Raw genomic sequence first — 14,952 nt, forward strand, 5'->3', positions numbered from 1 at the left:
TTTCCATGTGAAGCTCCGAGTAAGACCAGTCCAGAGGACTTGAGCATTTGTGCTGAAGGTGCTGTCTTCAGTCCCTGACCGGTAGTGGCACGTGCCAGCCCATGTCGAAGTTGCTGTGGATTTTCAAGAATAATTTTCCTTTTGTCATACTATATCACCGAGGTCCCAGTGTCACTCAGAGTTTTTAATAAAACAGACCTTTCCATTTTTATTCTGAGAAAGTCCTTTGAGATTTAGGCATGAGTCTGAGACAAGGCCAGAGAACAATTTGAGTGATAATCATTACCCTCTTTAAAGAATCATTGCCCTTAAGCACTGAGCTTTTGTCCTTAAAACTGGTACAACTGGGACAATCTACTCTCTACCCTGAGACTCTGGGTTCCCAACCAGGGGGCTGCATTCAGTCCCTGGTAAGGAGACTAGATCCCACATGAGGACAGCTAAGGGTCGGCATGCTGCAGCGAAGATGCAGTGCAGCAAAATAAATTTTTTTAAAAAAATAATCACATTATTTAGAAATAATTGACAGTGTTGTGTTTTTTAATCATCTTTCAGTTAGAAGAATAAATTTTCAAGATTTTTTTTAGAAGGAACCTTGAGTGGTTTCCCGAGTCTATATATTCCATCACTTATGTAAGGTAAAACTTCAGTAGATGAAGAACTATTGAGTCAGGAACGCTGTAACTATAGCCCTACTTTCCTTCAGCATCGTATAACTGTGATGGAAAAGACTGATCCTTAGAAGAGCTTTTCTTCATCTTTGAAATTTAGATAATTATTTAGGCTACGTCTTTAAGTCTTTGATTTTTCTAGAATCAGTCTAATGGGCAGTTCTCAGACCCCATCTAAATCAAACCATCAGCAGTAGTTGGCTGTTCCCTCTTCCTTGATGGGCTTCCCTGGCGGCTCAGTTGGTAAAGAATCCGCCTGCAATGTGGAAAACCTGCGTTCCATCCCTGGGTTGGAAAGATCCTCTGGAGAAGGGGATCCACTTCAGCCTGGAGAATTCCATGGACGATACAGTGCATGGGGTTGCGAAGAGGGGGACACAACTGAGTGACTGTGACTGACTTTCTTCCTCGATACACTTTCTTCACTTGGTTCTCAGGAAACTGCATTTTTGTTACGTTTTTTGTCTCTGGTCACTCCCATCTTCTTGCCTGGTTCTGCCTTAACAGCTTTCAAATATTTCAAGACCCAGCCTTTGACCTTCTTTTCCTATACTCACTCTCTTGATACGTCTTAGGGTTTTAAATATCATCTATAGCCTGAAGAGTACCAAATTTCTCTAGCCTAGAACTCTTTCTTGAACGTTAGGTTGGTTGTTCCTAGTTGGGACCAGGCAGGTTCCCATCTCAGAGTCCTTTATACTTGTTGTTCACTCTTCCTGGAACGCTCTTCCCCGCATGGTTTGCTCCTTCATTTCTAGAATCCTTCATAGCCTTCCTTGCATGTAATTTTCCCAGTAAGACCTTTCTGGGCCACTCTTACTTGAAACTGGATATCATGCTCACCCCTGTTATTTCTTCTCCTCCCTGCTTTATTTTTCTCCTTAATCTGACATACATAACCTACTTGTTTTATTCATTGTTTGTCTCCCTCCACTAAAATGTAAAAGCATTAAGGCAGTGATACTTGTGTGTGTTTGCTGATGTATTCTTAACAACTGGAACAATGCCTCCCACGTAGTAACCAGTGACTATCTTATTAAATAAATACGTGAAACACGTTGTTCCTTGCAGAGACAGTCTTTCTTTTGATTTTGAAATTTTGTTTTAAATTTATGTTAAGCTTTGTTTTCTTCCTTAGCATTGCTAACTAGTTATTTATTGGATCTCTGATCATTTCAATATTTATTAGGTTTCCCTCATAGCTGAGTTGGTAAAGAATCTGCCTGCAATGCAGGAGACCCTGGTTTGATTCCTGGGTTGGGAAGATCCTCTGGAGAAGGGGAAGGCTACCCACTCCAGTATTCTGACCTAGAGAATTCCATGGACTATATAGTTGCAAAGAGTCAGATAAGACTGAGCAACTTTTCACTTTCACTTTGTCTGTTTTCTTCCTTAGCATTGCTAACTAGTTATTTATTGGATCTCTGATCATTTCCATATTTATTCTTTAGTGTCATGTTTCTGTTTTTCCATTACTTTCTGTACAACTTCTCAAGCCTATTTTCTCCAACCATAATTCAGATTTCTATAGTAGTGGTTTGATTCCTTTCTATTTTTATGTTTTAAAATTATATAATTTTATTTTTCTCCTCATTCTTTCAATTCTTGTCAGATTTTTTCTTTTTTTCATCTCATGGTATTATCTTACATATACATGTACATATGTATTTTATTGAAGTATAATTGATTTACAGTGTATACATATATATAGAGAGAGAGGTACAATATAGCAGAATTAGATATAGATATGTGTATAGGCATTGGTTGGTATGTATGGTTGCTATGTATACTTGTATTTCTAAGTTTTGTCTGCTGAGAGAGCCAATGACACCCCATTAACTTTACCAACATTTTAGTTACTAAATATCAGTCCCCAATAAAAGGAACCAGGACTCCACAGAGAAGTCATTGATTCTAGGGCTGCAGAAATAAAAATAATACATGAGCCTAGAGCAACTTGCGGAGAAGGCAATGGCACCCCACTCCAGTACTCTTGCCTGGAAAATCCCATGGACGGAGGAGCCTGGTAGGCTGCAGTCTATGGGGTCTCGAAGAGTCGGACACGACTGAGTGACTTCACTTTCACTTTTCACTTTCATGCATTGGAGAAGGAAACGGCAACCCACTCCAGTGTTCTTACCTTGAGAATCCCAGGGACGGGGGAGCCTGGTGGGCTGCCATCTATGGGGTCGCACAGAGTCAGACACGACTGACGCGACTTAGCAGCAGCAGCAGCGAAGTACTTTTAAAATGATAGGGACTTGCCAAAAGGGCACAGGAGTCTAGCTGAAAGGTCTCCCAGGGACCAAAGGGGGAATAGTTTGAGCAACAAAATAAATAACAATAGTATTATACAGCCTTTAAAGTAAAATAATGAGTCAATACTTACATAAATAAATAATTGAATAAGCAAATAAGGGGGAAAGGATAGCTCTTACAGAAGAATTCTAATTAATAAGCATAGAAGGAATACAGGGAATAGAAAACCACTATTAGAATAATTGCTGCAGACAAGATCCACCAATTAATGCTAAAATTAGTGAGCAAACCTTAAGAAATAGGATAGTGGCATAATTTCAAAGTATCTCCCCTAAGATATTTATTAATTATGGAGAAAAATAATAACTTTACAATGAAATCCACCAGACACCATCTCAGCTAAGCAGTCAAAATTAGCAGTAATGTGACATGTTGACGTGAACTGATAAACTATTGATAGACTGCACTGGCAAGGTTACATTGCTGCTATCATATCCCATTCCAAAATGCATAACTCAGTCTAACCCCGAGAAGACATCAGAGAAACTCAAATTGCAATTAAAAAAAAATATTTTTTCTTGAAGAATTGACAGACTTTTCAAGACTGTCAACACCATGAAGGACAAGCAAAGATTGACAAAATATTACAGATTGTGGGCAACTAATGAGACATGACAACTAAATGCAGTGTGAGACTTTACAACAGAAAAGGACATTAGTAGATAAATAGATACAATACAAAGGCTATTTGTTTTCTGTTGCTGTGTGACAAACTGTTGCTCAGTCTCGCAGTCCTGTCTGACTCTTCTAATCCCACGAACTGTAGCCTGCCAGGCTCCTCTGTACATGGGATTTTCCAGGCAAGAATACTGGAGTGGGTTGCCATTTCCTTCTCCACTGTAACAAATTACCACGTACAAGTTTAGAAGCTTAAAACAATACAAATTTTTATCTGGCAATTCTATAGGTCGGAAACCTGCATGGGCTTGACTGAGTCTCTCCTTAATCTCACAATGCAGAAGTTAAGGAATTGTCCAGTTTAGGCTTTTATCTGGAGCATTCGGGGAGCGTCGGCTTCCAAACTCTTTCCTGTTATTGCAAGAATCCAGTTCCTCCTGACCGTAGATCCTAGATTCCTGTTTCCTTGCTGTCAGCCAGGGATCACCCTCAGTTCCTTCAGATTAAGGCAGCAGCATTGCTGAGGCTAGTCCTTCTGATACCCTCGATCTGTAGGACTTCTTCTGCTTTCTTCCATCAGCCAGAGAAAGCTGCTGCTTTTAAGGGCTCTTATTTGAGTCCGGTAATCCCTGTTTCTTAAAGTCAGCTAATGTGGAACTTTAATTAGACCTGAAAATCCCTGCACAGCAGTACTTACAATTAGTGTTTAAATAACCAGGGAATGGGAATATTGTTGGATGGAAGGTGGGAAAAACTGCTAAAATTCTGCCTACCCCACACCATCTGTAGTTCGCTAATAATGTATGATTATTAATTTATTAGTTGATTATTGTACAGTGGTTATGCAAGAGAATAATATTAGGGGAAGCTGGACAGCGTATTCAGGAATGCTCTGTAGAAATTTTACAGTTTTTCTGAATGTCTACATTTATTTCAAAATAAAAATTTAATAAACTTACACGTGCTAGTTGCTCAGTCGTGGCTGACTCTTTGCCATCCCATGGACTGTAGCCCACCAGACTCCTCTGTCCATGGAATTTTCCAGGCAAGAATACTGGAGTGGGTTGCCATTTCCATTTACATAAATTATTAAGCATAATCATAAAATGACCACCAAGGAGAATTTGAGAAATTGATATCAAAGGCAAAATTGGAAGGTCTTTTTTTTTTTTTTTTGGCATTGCCACATGGCATGTGAAATCTTAGTTTCCTGATCATAGATCCAGCTTGTAACCCCTGAATCGGCAGTGTGGAGTCTTAGCTGCTGGACCACCATGGAAGTCTCACAGATTCTTTTATGTACTTTTCTAACCCCATTTCTAATCTCTCCCATCCCAGTGCAAAGAATGGTAATCCTGAGTTCTATGATTACTCATTCTTGCTTTCTTAATAGTTTTAAAAGGTGTGCAAATTCCTAAACCATAGGAACTTTATATAAACAGTGTAATATTTTTAATATCTTTTTGCCACTTGATTTTTTCACTTAATATTCTGATTCTGTGGTTAATTCCATGTGTTTCCTTAATTTTCAGTGCAGTATTTCTCAATGAGAATATGCTGCAATGTATCCCTTCTTCTCTTGATTGATATTTGAGTGGTTTCTAGTTTCTGCTTCTTGTTGTGTTATTATAAATAATTTTTCTGTGAATATTTTGGTACCTGTCTCCTGAGGCACTCAGAGATTTCTCTAGGTTTGACAATCTAGGTTATGCATTCAAAAGTCATGAAATTTGGTAATCTTCGTCTTTACTGTGTTTCCAAAGTGATTTTATCAATTTTCACTACCACCATTATCAAGTATTTGAAAGCTCCCATTGCTCATACCCTCAATTGGTCAATTGGTATTGTAACTAATACAAGTTCAAAATTTTGCCATTGAGTCTAAAAATGTCATATGTGCCCTACATTTTCACTTTTTGATTATTAATACAATTGAATATTATCTCATATTTTACTGGCCAGTCACGAATCTTCTTCAGTATGTCTGTTGATGTATTTTACCTTTTTTAAATTCCTATTTGACTGTTGTTTACTTATTGATTTTTAGGTGTCCCTGGTAATAGCCATAGTAGATACCTTCTTCCCAGAATGTGGCTTCTCTTTTCATTTTCTTTGTGTTATCATCTGATGAACAAAAACTCTTAATTTTAACAAAATAAAAGGTCTTAATCTTCTTTTGCTTATGTTTTGGTCCTTTTGCTTAAGTTGCTATTCAGTATTATACCATAGTTCCTGTACAGTAAGACAAGAAACAGAAATGAAAGCTATGAATATTGGAAAGGAGAAAGCAAATTGCTATTATTTGCAGTTAGGAGGATTATATAGAAAAATCCAGAAGTATGTAAAAGGTATTAAAATTAATGAGTTTAGTAGGAAATCTAGGTATAATCAGAGTACATGAAAATCAACTGCATTTTATATACCAGCAACAACAGTGAGAAAATATCACTGAAAAATGGTAATACCATTGCCACAGACCTGTACACCTAAAATCTGTTAAAAGTATAAAAGTTTTATTTTGTACATTTTATCACATTCACAGACACACAGAATGCCATCAAATTTTGTATGAAAGCAAAATTAAAGATACTTAGAAATACATGTGACCAAGTATCTGTTGTATCTTATGGAAAGAAACTTAGAAAAGACAGCCTAAAGAAGTGATACACCATGTATGGACTGCTGCTGCTGCTAAGTCGCTTCAGTCGTGTCCGACTCTGTGCGACCCCATAGACGGCAGCCCACCAGGCTCCTCCGTCCCTGGGATTCTCCAGGCAAGAGCACTGGAGTGGGTTGCCATTTCCTTCTCCAGTGCATGAAAATGAAAAGCGAAAGGGAAGTCGCTCAGTCGTGTCCAACTCTTCACGACCCCATGGACTGCAGCCTACCAGGCTCCTCCGGCCATGGGATTTTCCAGGCAAGAGTACTGGAGTAGGGTGCCATCGCCTTCTCCCATGTATGGACTAGAAGACACTAAATTGTAAAGATGTAGATATTCAAAATGATCTATGGATTCAAGGCAGTCCCAAGTGATTTTCCCAGGAGTTTGATGAAGTAACTTCTATAATAACTTAAGACAATCTTGATGAATAACAACGTAAGAGGACTTGCCTCCCCAAGTATTAAAATTTAAAAAGACAAATAATCAAGAACATGCAGCATTTCCACAGAGATAGAAAAGTTATTTAATGGGATAGATCTGGATATAAATGAAAACTTGAGGTAGGACACAGGAGACATTTAGATCAATTGGGGGGAAAAAGTGGACGTTGATCTCTACCTCATTCCAAATATAGATAACAACCACCTTAAAGTTGCTCCAGGTGACTCAGAAAGGAAAGGCAAAGTTTTTAAGCTTTTAGAATAACATTTAGGAGACTGTCTTTATGATTTCAGGATAGAAGACGAATTCTTAACATAATTTCAACTTAAAGACATCCATACTTGAGTACTTCTACTCCTATATGTACATAACCTAGAGAAATTTAAAATATGTACTAGGAGACATATGAAAGACTCTTCATAGCACCACTGCTATTCTATGCTATTATTATTCTATATAATATAGATGCAAATAACCCAAATGTCCATCAAGAGAGATGGGCAAATAAATTGTGGCATAGGCACATGATGGAATACTATACAACGGTGAAAAAGAATAAAACACAATAAGTAATGATATGGATAAGTCAAACCAAAATACTGAATGAAAAATAAAATCAGAAAATAACTGTATACTAAGATACTATTTCTATAAAGTTGGAAAGGAACCACCACCATGCAAAGCTGACCAATGTATTATGTATACACACACACACACACACACAAACACATGCACAATTTTATAAAAGACAAAGGAGAAGTAAAGACAAAACTCAGAGGTGACTTTTAGAGAGGAAGCAGGGAGGTGGAAATCAGAGAAGCACATGACTCATGATTTCTAGTTCTTTAGCTGGGTGACAGTTTCACAGATGTTTATTATTATCTCATAATTTACATATATATCATACATATTTTGGATGTGTCAAATATTACACATGCACAAAATCTAGCCTATTTCTGTCAGCACGGATATAGGTCCCCAAACCTCATGCATTAGGGTAGCGTTTCTCAGCCTCAGCACATTTTGGATGGGATAGTTCTCAGGGAGATGGGATGTACTGTCCTGTGTACTGTAGAACACTTAGCGGCATCCATGGACTGCATTCACTAGATTCCGGTACCATCCCTCACATACATGGGACAGCAGAATGTTTCTAGACATTCATTCACAAATATTCTCTGGGGTGTAAATTCCATTAAGAATCATTGCCTTAGACATTTCCCTTAGTTTCTTCCAAATTCATTCAGTCATTTAAAATAGTGTGTGTGTTTTTTTTAAGTTATGTAGCATTATAAGATTTAAAATTTTTAAAATAAGCTTTATTGTTTAGAACAGTTTTAAGATGTACAAAAGAATTGTGAAGATAGCACAGAGTTCTTGTATGCCCTACACCGGTTTCTATTATTATCTTACATTAGTTGGACATACTTGTTACAATTAATGAATCAATATTGATACAGTGTTATCATCTGTCACCCATATTTTATTAAGATTTCATCAGTTTTTACTTAATGTTGTTTTTCTGTTTCAGGATCCCATCCAGGATACCATATTACATTGAGTTATCATATCCCCTTTAGGATCCTCTTAGCTGGGACAGTTTCTCAGACTTTCATTTTTTGTGATGACCATGACAGTTTTGAGGAGTACGGGTTAAGTATTTTGCAGAATGTCCTTCAGTTGGGATTTGTCTGATGTTTTTGCTCACAGTTAGATGAGGCTTTGTTGACTTTGATCACCTGACTGACACAATATTTGTCAGCTTTCTTCACTGTTATTTTTTTCCCCTTTTCATACTGTACTCTTCAGAAAGAAGTCACTATGTACAGCCCATACTTAAGGAGTGAAGAGTTACTCTGTATCTCCTTGTCATCCCCTTCTGACTTCAATCTTTCCCAGCATCAGGGTCTTTTCCAATGAGTCGGCTCTCTGCATCAGGTGGCCAAAGTATTGGAGCTTCAGCTTCAGCATCAGTCCTTCTAATGAGTATTCAGGGTTGATTTCCTTTAGGATGGACTGGTTTGATATGCTTGCTGTCTAGTGAACTCTCAAGAGTCTTCTCAGTTTGAAATACCACAGTTCAAAAGCATCAGTTCTTCGGTGCTCAGCCTTCTTTATGGTCCAACTCTCACATCCATACATAACTACTGGAAAAACGATAGCTTTGAGTGTATGGACCTTTGTCAGCAAAGTAATGTCTCTGCTTTTCAATACACTGTCTAAATTTGTCATAGCTTTTTTTTCAAGGAGCAAGCATCTTTTAATTTCATAGCTTCAGTCACCATCTGCAGTGATTTTAGAGCCCAAGAAAAAAAAGTCTGTCACTGTTTCCATTGTTTCCCCATCTATTTGCCATGAAGTGATAGGACCAGATGCCATGATCTTAGTTTTTTGAATGTTGAGTTTCAAGCCAACTTTTTTTTTTTTTCTAAAAGTGAAGTCGATCAGTCATGTCCGACTCTTCACGACCCCATGGACTGCAGCCTACCAGGCTCCTCCATCCATGGGATTTTCCAGGCAACAGTACTGGAGTGGGGTGCCATTGCCTTCTCCTATACAAGCCAACTTTTTCACTCTCCTCTTTCACCCACATCAAGAGGCTCTTTAGTTCCTCTTATCTTTGTGTCATAAGGGTGATGTCATTTGCATATCTGAGTTTATTGATATTTCTTCTGGCAATCTTGATTCCAGCTTGTGCTTCATGCGGCCTGGCATTTCACATGATGTACTCTTCATATCAGTTAAATAAGCAGGGTGACAATATACAGTCTTGATGTACTCCTTTCCCTATTTGGAACCAGTCCGTTGTCCCATGTCCATTTCTAGCTGTGACTTCTTGACCTGCATACAGATTTCTTAGGAGGTAGGTAAAGTGTTCTGGTATTCCCACCTCTTTAAGAATTTTCCAGTTTGTTGTGATCCACACAGTCAAAGGCTTTGGCATAGTCAATGAAGCAGAAGTAGATGTTTTTCTGGAATTTCCTTGCTTTTTCCATGATGATCTCTGGCTCCTCTGCCTTTTCTAAATCCAGCTTGTACATCTGGACGTTCTCAGTACACATACTGTGGAAGCACTAGTCCTTATTTTGTCAAATTTCAGATAGCTGCTGGACCTTTAGGTCTATCCCATTTATTTTCTTAAAAATGGTTCTGAGTTGTTTCTTAGAAGAAACACTTGTTAAATGTCACTTTCTTCCTTAATTTGGATACAAATTGGAGGGTATTCTTCATATTGTGGTAGGGTTATGTCAGTTTCCTAGTTTATTATACTAGAAATTTTCTCTGGTTCAGGTTCATTTTTTTTTTTCATTTTCCTGGACTTCCATTTTCCCTGCAAATTATGTGATAACTAATGACTTTCATTACAATATTCCCACTGTCCTCTGGCAGCTTTCTATACTGTCTTTCACCAGTCCTTATCATGATTCTCCCTTAACTTATCTATGCCTAAACAGTTACCTAATGTGAGATTCACCCTAGTCATTTCAAAGACGGAACGTGGAGGAATAGCTGTGAGTAGAGTAGCAGAAGGAAAGGGACAACTCCTTTTTTTCACCCGTCTTTTCCCATGAACCTGTTGCCTGTAACTCTTCCCATCTGAACTGAAGTTGGCTTACTATAATGAGTTGATTTGCCCTTACTGCCTTGGTATTCCTTTTGTCTACAGATATATGAGATCAATACATATTATAGATGCCTATTGGACTTCCCTGGTGGTCCAATGTTTAAGAATCCACCTTCCAATGCAGGAGATGCAGGTTCGATCCCTTACCGGCTGATCAGGAACTAAGATCCCACATGTCACAGGGCAACTCAGCCCATGCACCACAACTGGAGAGGCTGTGTTTTACAACAAGAAGCACCTGCGTGCTGCAACTGGAGCAAGCCCACGAGCCTCAATGAAGAGGCCACATGCTGCAGTGAAGATCCAGCACAGTGAAAAAAAAAAAGATGTCTATAATATTGTAAGTGTTCTTATATGAGACAAAATAGTCCCTTCTTAGCAATCTGAGACCATATCTTTAATAGGAAATACTTATATTTTTCACTAGAATAAGCCTTCACTCTGGTCAAGTCAAACCTTCCCCTACAATTTTTGATACAACTGTTTAACAAGGAGTCATATCTGGCTATTGATTGGTTAGAGAATATATATATTTTTTCTTTGTCCTTATTTGCCCTTGGTTGAAATAGTCTTGTGCAAAAATCTGGTCATAATTTACAAGGTTGGTGGAATGGTTCTTGCGATGCCAGACAACTGGAAAAAATGATTGCTGTCCCTCCCCAGTGTAGTTCTAGAAGATGTTTGCTTCATGTGATCCTCCAGGGCACCAGGCAAACATTCAGCCTTGAGCAGGCAAACAAGCAAAAGGTCAGTAGCAGAAAAACGAAAGAACAATCTGGAGGATTTCGCTATGAGAATGTTATTTATGTAACTGGAAAAGCAAGTCTTCCCACCTCCACACCCCACTCTTGGAGGTGGAGGATTGGTTGTATTAGAGGATAATGTCTTCATATAGCCTCTCTTCTCCTGGAGCAGTGGGAGTAGGAGACCTTAATCAAAAATTTAATTTAGTAGAGTGTAGTGGGAGGATGACACCTCTGAGAATTTAATTTGGCATAGCAGAAAGACATGGGGGAATTCCAAAGTCTGGTATTTGTGTAGCAAACTAATGGCCAGCAAGAGATAGATGGCTCAATTATGGGCCTGATCCTTAAGCTAACTTAAAATGTCCGTATTTTCCCAATGGTAGGCACACTTGGAAAGTTAGAAGATAAAAAAACTGACATTGTTCCTCAGTATAAAATGATAAAATGCTCTCTTTATAGTGAGCAGGGTTGAAGCTATGTTGATTACAGAAGAATCAAATGTTTCTTTTTCTCGGCTTGGAAAGAGTACATGTACTCACAGTAGACTACTGTATCTCAGAAGTAATGCCTGAGTTTGGGAGAGGTGGGTGTGTTTAACATAGTAGTCACTTACTGGATACCAGGAAGAATTAGGTGAGACTATCTCCAAGGGAAGTGGACTTGGAATACCTACAATCACGGATCTCTTGCTAAAGTCATATTCTAAATACAATGAGTAGGGGACTTTCCTGGTGGTCCAGTGGCTAAGACACCACGCGCCTAGTGCAGGGACCAGGTTGGATCCCGGGTCAGAGAACTAGATCTGCATGCCACAACAAGGACCAAAGATCCACAGTGCTGCAACCAAGACCCAGCGCAGCCAAATAAAGAAAGATTAACAAAAATAAATAAAATGAATAATTCACTCTTGGGAAAATGGCTAGGGAAGGGAGGATGGATGTTAGCGTGAGACCAACTCCTGTGAGCAGGGCTTAGGAGTTCCTGAAAAGTGGTGGAAATATTAAAGACAATTTTAAAGAAAGAAATCTGAACAAAACTAATGCTCTCAGGGAAAAATGCAGATATGAAACCAAGGATCTGGTTGGTTCCAGAGGGAACTCCCTTCAGTGGTTTATAGTCTTTTGATACTTTGCCTTGAGACAAAGTATCATTTAAGAGTTAGGTCCAGATACATATAACAGAAGACAAAAAATAATAGTGCCCGAGATATAAATTTATTCATTGTGCAAAAGAAGTAATGGTTTCAGGGCTGCAATGGCATTCCATGTTTATCAAAGATCCAGTCTCCTTTATGTTCTGTTATGCGAACATACAGCTTTCATTCTTTTTTTTTTTCTTTTTTTTTTAATTTTATTTTTAATCTTTACATAATTGTATTAGTTTTGCCAAATATCAAAATGAATCCGCCACAGGTATACATGTGTTCCCCATCCTGAACCCTCCTCCCTCCTCCCTCCCCATACCATCCCTCTGGGTCGTCCCAGTGCACTAGCCCCAAGCATCCAGTATCGTGCATCGAACCTGGACTGGCATCTCGTTTCATACATGATATTTTACATGTTTCAATGTCATTCTCCCAAATCTTCCCACCCTCTCCCTCTCCCACAGAGTCCATAAGACTGTTCTATACATCCGTGTCTCTTTTGCTGTCTCGTACACCGGGTTATTGTTACCATCTTTCTAAATTCCATATATATGCGTTAGTATACTGTATTTATGTTTTTCCTTCTGGCTTACTTCACTCTGTATAATAGGCTCCAGTTTCATCCACCTCATTAGAACTGATTCAAATGTATTCTTTTTAATGGCTGAGTAATACTCCATTGTGTATATGTACCATAGCTTTCTTATCCATTCATCTGCTGATGGACATCTAGGTTGCTTCCATGTCCTGGCTATTATAAACAATGCTGTGTATGCGAACATACAGCTTTCATTCTTAACATCACAAGATGTCTGGAAGCCCTTTAAAGAAGCTTTCCCAGAAGTTCTTCCCAATATCTTCCGCTTACCTCATTAGCCTTAATTTGGTCACATGGCCACCCCTAGTCAAGGGAGGCTGGAGAGATGCAATGTTTTTACTGGGCATACTGCCACCTCTAATAATAGAGATATACCATTGGTAAGAAGTGGAGAATGTGTAATGGGTAGGCAAATAAATCTGACACAGCAGTTGTCATGCAGAGAGAGAGAGAGAGAGAGAGAGAGAGATGGGTTTCCCTGGTGGCTCAGATGGTAAAGAATCTGCCTGCAACGCAGGAGACCAAGATTCGATCCCTGGGTTGGGAAGATCCCCTGGAGGAGAGAATGTCTACCCACTCCAGTATTCTTGCCTGGAGAATTCCATGGACAGAGGAGCCTGGCAGGCTACAGTCCATGGAGTTGCAAAGAGTTGGACCCAACTGAAGTGACTTAGCACACACAGCACACAGAGAGATGGTAGTTCCCTCATGTAAGCCTCAGCTCTTTGGTAAAGAGCTGTGTGGGAATTGAGTAGTAAACAAACCAACAGAGCGAAAAATGGACTATGGCCTGATCCACACACCCACTCCACTACTGTACTCAGGCAAGGAAGCAGTTGTCTACTGAGGGAACTGTCTCCAAGAATTGTAAGAGCTGGCTAGCTGCAAAGTGAGGAAAACCCACACTGTGCCTTTGAGCAGGGGGAGTATCAGAAAGCTAGGTGAAGACCTAGGTGGGTTCTTAGACAACTGCCCCCTAACTCCCTTTCCTGTATATTATAGGAGAAAGTTCACCTTTGAAGGAGCTATGGAAAGGGGAAGGCTAGTTCCTCTCGTGGTTTCAAGACCAAAGCAGCTGTTCCAAGCATCATGTCCAGAAATAACATTAGAAGAAGAAAGCTGATATATTCAGTGGTCTCTTTCTTAAAGTCAGAAAACCTTCTCCAGCAGACCTCACATTTGCCAGAACTAGAAAACATATCCACTGCTAAGCAAGACATTGACTAGTGAACAATGATGTACACACAATGGCTTTTATTGCAATACTGTTTATAAAAAATAAAAACTATTGAAATACCATCACAAGTGGTAACATTAATTTGGAGTACATTCATATAAAAGAAAACCATGAACCTAAGATAGTCTTGGACCTGGGATCAGGGACCTTTTACTGGAGTGCCTGAACCTGGACAAAAGGAGTTCATGGAGCAACAGAATACAAAGAAACTATAAGGGACTAAAAACAGCTGAATGCATGGCAGTCAGGGTGATTATGAACAATGATACAAAAAGGCCACAAACCAACGGCCACTTCTGAGGTGCCTGGAGCAAAAGCAGGGTACTGAGCGTGATCTCTGCACACAGCACCACCACAAGGGTGGCAGACCACCTAAGCCACCCCTTCTGTCAGACCCATGGAGCTGCCCCTACCCTCACTCCATTTAAGGAGAGCTAGCAAGGGCACCTGTAACTTGTTTTCTCTCCCTAGTGCTGCAGTACAAGTCCCAGGAAAGCCTTGCCTGAATTTCTCCTCCAGCCTCTTATAAATTTCTGCTGATTAAAGAGTCTAAGGACCCGGGTGGATAACACATCTAATTTTTAAAATTTAAGGTGAACTTTTAGGTGTAAATTTGAAAAGATGTTTGTGATACACTAAGTAAAACAAAAACAGGTTCCAAAACAATAGAGTATATATAATCCCTCTTTTGGGCTTCTTTGGTGGCTCAGATGGTAAAGAATTCACCTGCAATGCTGGAGACTTGAGTTTGATCCCCGGGTTGAGAAAATCCCCTGGAGAAGGGAATGGCTACCCTCTCTAGTATTCTTGCCTGGAGAATTCCATGGACAGAGGAGCCTGGAGGCCTACAGTCCACAGGGCCGAAAAGAGCTGGACATGACTAAGTGAGTA

At 39.3% G+C, this 14,952-nt stretch overlaps 1 long non-coding RNA gene across 1 annotated transcript; it reads left to right on the top strand.

The window, feature by feature from the left end:
• The first annotated feature begins 9,717 nt into the window (after nt 1–9,717).
• Nucleotides 9,718–14,123, top strand: LOC113897664. Its single transcript, XR_003512391.1, has 2 exons — nt 9,718–10,676; nt 13,827–14,123. It is a non-coding gene; the product is annotated as an uncharacterized LOC113897664 (long non-coding RNA).
• The last annotated feature ends 829 nt before the right edge of the window (nt 14,124–14,952 follow it).

This window comes from Bos indicus x Bos taurus, chromosome 8, assembly GCF_003369695.1.
Source record: "Bos indicus x Bos taurus breed Angus x Brahman F1 hybrid chromosome 8, Bos_hybrid_MaternalHap_v2.0, whole genome shotgun sequence".
Taxonomy (NCBI): Eukaryota; Metazoa; Chordata; class Mammalia; order Artiodactyla; family Bovidae; genus Bos; species Bos indicus x Bos taurus.